This window comes from Procambarus clarkii, chromosome 39, assembly GCF_040958095.1.
Source record: "Procambarus clarkii isolate CNS0578487 chromosome 39, FALCON_Pclarkii_2.0, whole genome shotgun sequence".
NCBI classification, from domain to species: Eukaryota; Metazoa; Arthropoda; class Malacostraca; order Decapoda; family Cambaridae; genus Procambarus; species Procambarus clarkii.
The window spans coordinates 30319438-30327368 of record NC_091188.1 but is presented as its reverse complement, the minus strand read 5'-3'; positions in this window follow the sequence as shown (position 1 = coordinate 30327368).

Below are 7931 nucleotides of genomic sequence, written 5' to 3'. Positions count from 1 at the left end.
AGACATAATAGCACTTACAGATACAAAGCTAACGAAAACCATAACAAATGCAGTGTTTCCACAGGACTACTGTGTTGTGAGGAAAGAGAGAGAAGGGAGGAGGTGGTAGTGTAGCTCTGTTGGTAAGAAATGGCTGGGATTTTGAGGAAATGATTATTCAGGGCTGTGAAGGTTTCAGTGACTATATAACAGGTACCATAGCAACTGTAGGACAAAAAATTGTAGTCGCAGTGATATATAACCCGCTACCAAATGACAGAAGACACAACCCAGAATATGATGGAAACAACATGGCCACCATTAACATAATAGAGAGAACAGCATCTTTCACTAGCAGGAATGGATCTGGACAACTAATCATGGGGGATTACAACCACGGGAAGATAGATTGGGAGAACAGAGACCTGCATGGAGGACCAGATACATGGAGAGCTAAGCTGCTGGACGCGGCAACAAGAAACTTTCTTAGCCAGCATATCAAGGGACCGACAAGAATGAGCAAGAAGGATGAACCAGCTATGCTTGATCTGATATTTACCCTTAATGAGTGGGATATAAGGGAGGTTATGATGGAAGCACCCTTAGGAATGAGTGATCACAGTGTATTGATCTTTGAGTACTTGGAAGAGCTAGGACTTATCTCCCCCAAAAAAGAACTAAAACACAAAAGACTGGCATACCGAAAGGGGAATTATGAGGGGATGAGAAGTTTCCTAAGGAATATACCATGGGACACAGACCTCAGAGCCAAGTCGGTACAAGACATGATGGACTATGTCACCCAAAAGTGTCAGGAGGCAGTAAACAGGTTTATCCCGGCTCAAAGGGAAAAATCCGAGAAGCAAAAGAAGAATCCATGGAATAATAGGGCATGTATGGAAGCAAAGGTGCTGAACAAAAGGGCGTGGAGAAACTTCCGAAATAAAAGAACACCAGAAAGTAGAGAAATACCCGAGAACCAGGAATAATTATGTTAGTGTGAAAAGAGAAGCAGAGGAAGAATGTTGAAAATGTTGTAGCAAACAAAGCCAAGACCGAACCAAAGTTACTCCACAGTCACATCAGGAGGAAAATAACACTGAAGGAACAGGTAATGAAACTTAGAACAGACGAGGATAGGTATACAGAGAATGACAAAGAGGTGAGTGAAGAACTCAACAAGAGGTTCCAGGAGGTCTTCACAATAGAACAAGGTGAGGTCACTCCGCTAGGTCGATCGATCGACATGAAGGTGTACAATAAACAATGATACATAACAGTTTGAAGCACTTGAGTCGGTACGGTGGTCGTGGCTGCACTTGAGCCCTGGTGTAGGACCGGATACGAAGTCCGAGACACATGGCCTATAAGGACAACTGGAATATGACAACATACTAAAAGCTGGAATATGAGGTCAATAAGATTTGAGTTATGAGGACAATAAGAGCTTCGATATGGAGGGAAAGAAAGTCTGATTGACAAGTACACTGACAGGATGAGAGACAGACACTCACCCTCTGTCTCCCACCTCTCACTCGGCATCAAAACTCGCAGGAGACAGTGTGTGTGTGTGTGTGTATACTCACCTAATTATGCTTGCAGGGGTGAAGCTTTGTCTCTTTGGTCCCGCCTCTCAACTATCAATCAACTGGTATACAGATTCCTGAGCCTACTGGGCTCAGGAATATCTACATCGAATATCATATTTACATAATATCGAATATCATATCTACATTTGAAACTGTGTATGGAGTCAGCCTCCACCACATCACTGCCTAATGCATTCCATTTATTAACTACTCTGACACTGAAATAATTCTTTCTAACGTCTCTGTGTCTCATCTGGGTACTAAGTTTCCACCTGTGTCCCCTTGTTCGTGTCTCACCCGCGCTGAAAAGTTTGTCTTTATCCACCCTGTCAACACATCGAATACGTTATCGAACACGTTATCGAATAACACCTGTGTGTGTGTGTGTTTGTGTGTTTATGCCACTATGGGTTGCAACCGGGTTCTTTGTTGCAGGAACCAAAGTACTTGTATCCGACCACAAGTCGGTAGTGGCTTTCAAGAAGTAGGCTTGGTAATGAAAATAAAAAAAAGGGGGAAGTTTAAATGAATACAACACTTCATCCTTTATCAATATATTCACTCCACTTATCACCACTTTCCCCCTCACCTTAAACAGAAAATATGAAATCACAAACGAAGTATTATTACACTGATATATACACATGTGTCTCGCTCTTATAGGACACTAAGCACTCTCCGATGCAGCCTCTGTCAACTTCCGTGTTTCCTCAACACAGTACTGGGAAACACCAACGAGTCTACCCTAGCCATGGGCCAACTTATTTACAGTATTCCTAGGTGCTTCGTGTGAACGCCCACAATCACTCTCCGGCCAGGTTCTGGCAGAGAACATCAGCCTCACGCTGCTAGGCCTCTACACGAACAAATACAAGGGTAGCGAACCTCTGGTAGAAGCTTATTGCAACGAGCTAGTTACACTTCTCCATAGCACCTCACTGTCAGTCGTCTCTTCCTCTAGCCAGTCCCGGGATACGCCAATTCTTTCACTGCCACTCCACAAGCAGAAAGCAGATACCACTCGGTTCCTCTTCGGCGGCGGCTCACTGCTCACGTTAAGCAGAATTGAGTAGAGAGATAATAGGCTGCCCTAGGTAGACTGTCTCCGTACCACTGCAGCCCTACGTCGCTTCTGTGGATTCAGAAACGTCATCAGCAAACTGGCCGGTAATTGTGAAACTAGGAAATACCACTTACAGACTATGGCATAGACATACAGCTCATATTATAACAGATGGCAATGATTTCTAGTCACCACCTCACCAGAGGTCAGCTATAGCAACTCTACGGGCTGACAAAGGCAGGAATCTTTAGTCTCTTGCAGGTATCATACAGCCACCACCAGATGGAGTCGTCCATTTAGTGGGGGTTTAGGGAGCAGACTCACAGATGGAGTTGACGTCGCTACTCCACTCTCCGACGGGTTCGTAACTGTGTGTGTGTGTGTTTGTGTGTGTGTGTGTGTGTGTGTGTGTGTTTGTGTGTGTGTGTGTGTGTGTGTGTTTGTGTGTGTGTGTGTGTGTGTGTGTGTGTTTGTGTGTGTGTGTGTGTGTGTGTGTGTGTGTGTGTGTGTGTGTGTGTGTGTGTGACGTACTCTCCTAATTGTGCCCACCTAATTGTGCTTGCGGGGGTTGAGCTCTGGCTTTTTGGCTCCGCCTCTCAACTGTCAATCAACAGGTATACAGGTTCTTGAGCCTATTGGGCTCTATCATATCTACACTTGAAACTGTGTATGGAGTCAGCCTCCACCACATCACTTCCTAATGCATTCTATTTGTCAACCACTCTGACACTAAAAAAGTTCTTCCTAATATCTCTGTGGCTCATTTGGGCACTCAGTTTCCACCAGTGTCCTCTAGTGCGTGTGCCCCTTGTGTAAAATACCCTATCTACTTTATTTACCCTATCGATTCCCTTGAGAATCTTGAATGTGGTGATCATGTCCCCCCAACTCTCCTGTCTTCCAACGAAGTGAGGTTTAATTCCCGTAGTCTCTCCTCGTAGCTCATACCTCTCAGCTCGGGTACTAGTCTGGTGCCAAACCGTTGAACCTTTTCCAGTTTAGTCTTATCCTTGACTAGATATGGACTCCCTGCTGGAGCCGCATACTCCAGGATTGGTCTGACATATATGGTATATATGTGTGTGTGTGTGTGTGTATAAAATATACACACATACACACACACACACACACACACACACACATGCACATACAATACAGCTGACAACAGCCGTCCAACTCCCAGGTACCTATTTTAGTGTTAGGTGAACAAAGCCCTCAGAAACGCTGCCCAATCATTTCCATCTGGAACGGGGATTGGACTCGGGGTCTCTTAAGTGTGAGCCGAGGATGTTGATCACGATGTCTGTGTGTGTGTGTGTACGTATGTGTGTGTACGTATATATATATATATATATATATATATATATATATATATATATATATATATATATATATATATATATATATATATATATATATATATATATATATATATATATATATATATATACAACTTTAGAACACTTTCCCACCAGGAGACTCGAACCCTAGCCAGCACAGAAGCCTTCCAGCAACTGGCATAACAGGTACGCCTTAACCCACTCCACCAATATACTCGGAGTGGGTTAAGGCGTAGGTGGTGGAGAGGGTTAAGGCGTACCTGTTATGCCAGTTGCTGGAAGGCTTCTGTGCTGGCTAGGGTTCGAGTCTCCTGGTGGGAAAGTGTTCTTAAGTTGTATAATTCACTCTCGTGTTTAGGAGAGTTGTGCCTTATATATATATATATATATATATATATATATATATATATATATATATATATATATATATATATATACATATATATATTAGTATATTTTGGTAGCAGTATTTCCTGAAGACATATATTATTAAATATGACCGAAAAAGTAAGATTAATAATTCTAACATGAATTTTCTCGATCTTTCGTACGTTTCTTTTCACTGTTGGTGGTAATTCAAATATCAATTCTCCAAAATTCATTTTTATTTCTAGTCTGACGCGACACTTGAGCGCGTTTCGTAAAACTTATTACATTTTCAAAGACTTTAGCTTACACATACACAACTGAATAGAACTTACACATCTTCGATTTGTTTATATCTACATTTGAGTGAGGTGGATGGGCTGAGGTGGTATTAATAGGGTATTAAATTCCTAAACACAAGACAGAACACGAAACAATGGGTATTGAATGGAAGTGATTTGTAGAAAGCCTATTGGTCCATATTTCTTGATGCTTCTATATTGGAGAGGAGTCTTGAGGTGGATAGAATATAGTTGTGCATTAATTGGCTGTTGATTGCTGGTGTTGACTTCTTGATGTGTTTACACATCAAGAAGATTTGTAGAAAAGGCTTTCTACAAATCACTTCCATTCAATCTTCCTGCTGTAAGAGTCATGTCCACTTTACCCGAGCGTTCTCTACGTCGCAGGCATCAGTTTGATATATGTGGGAGAGTGTAGTGTTCTCGAGGTGGCGAGAAATTTGTAAAAGAAGAGTATTTTGGGCTGTGGTATAGGCCCTTTAGGAAGCCAATATGGCGCTGGCTCCTCTGTTTTACCGCCAAAACTGTGTGACGTCAGTGACACCAGATTGGTCACGGACAGCGACGTGGCACAGGGAGCCAATGAAAACCTCCCATGGCGAATATGACGTCTCGAAGGAAGGGGGGTCCGGTCATCGTGCCACGGTGGCACCATCAGTCTAAGACAGCACGTCAAGGAGGTCGGACGTGCGCTGGGGGGTCCTGTCAGTTGGACAGTTTACCCTATCTCCGGAGGATTTACGCATCACCCGTGGTCTGCCAACACCTGTGGGGTCTTCCTTCGTTCATGTGTTGGACCAGAGAAGGAATTGACAGAATATTGAGCATCAAGTGCTCCAGGAACACGTGTTTTGCAAGAGTGGAGTCTAGGCAGCGACGTATGCGACGGCTGATAGCTTCACAGTGATGACGTAGTGGTTGGGCCAATCCTCCGTGAGGGAATCAGTCTGACACGACACGTCAAGGTGGACGGATGTGTGAAGGTTGATCCTGTCAATCTGACAGTAATACACCACTCCTGTGGATCTTACGTGTCACCCGTAGTCTGCAAGTAGCCCGAGAGGTCTTCATTTATTCCATGTGTGGACCGAAGAGGGAATTGACGGCATACTGAGCATCAAGTGCTCCAGGGTCGGGTGCTGTGCAGGTGAAGTCTAGGCAGTATCGTCTGGGACGTCTGATAGCTTCACAGTGACGACGTAGCGGCTGGGCCAATCCACTGGGAAGCAGTGAAAGAAAACACTAATTGGGAATCCATACGACTGCAGCCGAGACGTAGGCAGGCATCCGTAGTTGGGAGGAGAAGTTGACGGCCGGGAGACCGACTCCAACCCTACAAGACGTGGAGGAGGGGCACGGACCCGCGGAGGACAGAACACGGAAACGACGCGTTTATTTTGGGACGTTGATTGGGTTCCTGGAGGACACGACAGGGTGTGTGTGGGCGCGTTCCCTACATGAGGCGGGAGCCTGGACCAGGAGCTACAACTCAACTCTCACCGGAGGATAGGTGGAAGTAGGTGATTCCAGTTTCCCTCCCAATTCCCCTTTAGTCAGCCGTATTATTTAGCCAGAGTATTTTGTATGTCGTGAGCAAGGCTCACCCATGTCACAGTAAGGCACAAGTGTGCAGAGTGGCGCTACATACAGCACTCACGGTATCTATTATTATTATTGGTATGTGCAGGCACCCGGAGTAATTGATGAATTTACTGTGTTGATAATGTCTTTCATGAGACTTTAATATGATCATTTAGTGAGAGAATATATATATATATATATATATATATATATATATATATATATATATATATATATATATATATATATATATATATATATATATATATATATATATATATATATATATGCGAACAAGCCTGAATGGTCCCCAGGACAATATGCAACTGAAAACTCACACCCCAGAAGTGACTCGAACCCATACTCCCAGGAGCAACGCAACTGGTATGTACAAGACGCCTTAATCCACTTGACCATCACGACCGGACAAAATGAGGTGATAGCCGAGGCTATTTGAACCACCCCACCGCCGGCACTCGGATAGTAATCTTGGGCATAGCATTTTACCAAATCACCTCATTCTTTGGGGCACACGTGAGGAACACAAATGCGAACAAGCCTGAATGGTCCCCAGGACAATATGCAACTGAAAACTCACACCCCAGAAGTGACTCGAACCCATACTCCCAGGAGCAACGCAACTGGTATGTACAAGACGCCTTAATCCACTTGACCATCACGACCGGACAAAATGAGGTGATAGCCGAGGCTATTTGAACCACCCCACTGCCGGCACTCGGATAGTAATCTTGGGCATAGCATTTTACCAAATCACCTCATTCTTTGGGGCACACGTGAGGGACACAAATGCGAACAAGCCTGAATGGTCCCCAGGACAATATGCAACTGAAAACTCACACCCCAGAAGTGACTCGAACCCATACTCCCAGGAGCAACGCAACTGGTATGTACAAGACGCCTTAATCCACTATTTTACTGTGTTGATAATGTCTTTCATGAGACTATAATATGATCGGATAGTAATCAAGATTACTATCCGAGTGCCGGCGGTGGGGTGGTTCAAATAGCCTCGGCTATCACCTCATTTTGTCCGGTCGTGATGGTCAAGCGGATTAAGGCGTCTTGTACATACCAGTTGCGTTGCTCCTGGGAGTATGGGTTCGAGTCACTTCTGGGGTGTGAGTTTTCAGTTGCATATTGTCCTGGGGACCATTCAGGCTTGTTCGCATTTGTGTTCCTCACGTGTGCCCCAAAGAATGAGGTGATTTGGTAAAATGCTATGCCCAAGATTACTATCCGAGTGCCGGCGGTGGGGTGGTTCAAATAGCCTCGGCTATCACCTCATTTTGTCCGGTCGTGATGGTCAAGTGGATTAAGGCGTCTTGTACATCCCAGTTGCGTTGCTCCTGGGAGTATGGGTTCGAGTCACTTCTGGGGTGTGAGTTTTCAGTTGCATATTGTCCTGGGGACCATTCAGGCTTGTTCGCATTTGTGTTCCTCACGTGTGCCCCAAAGAATGAGGTGATTTGGTAAAATGCTATGCCCAAGATTACTATCCGAGTGCCGGCGGTGGGGTGGTTCAAATAGCCTCGGCTATCACCTCATTTTGTCCGGTCGTGATGGTCAAGTGGATTAAGGCGTCTTGTACATACCAGTTGCGTTGCTCCTGGAAGTATGGGTTCGAGTCACTTCTGGGGTGTGAGTTTTCAGTTATATATATATATATATATATATATATATATTCTATATA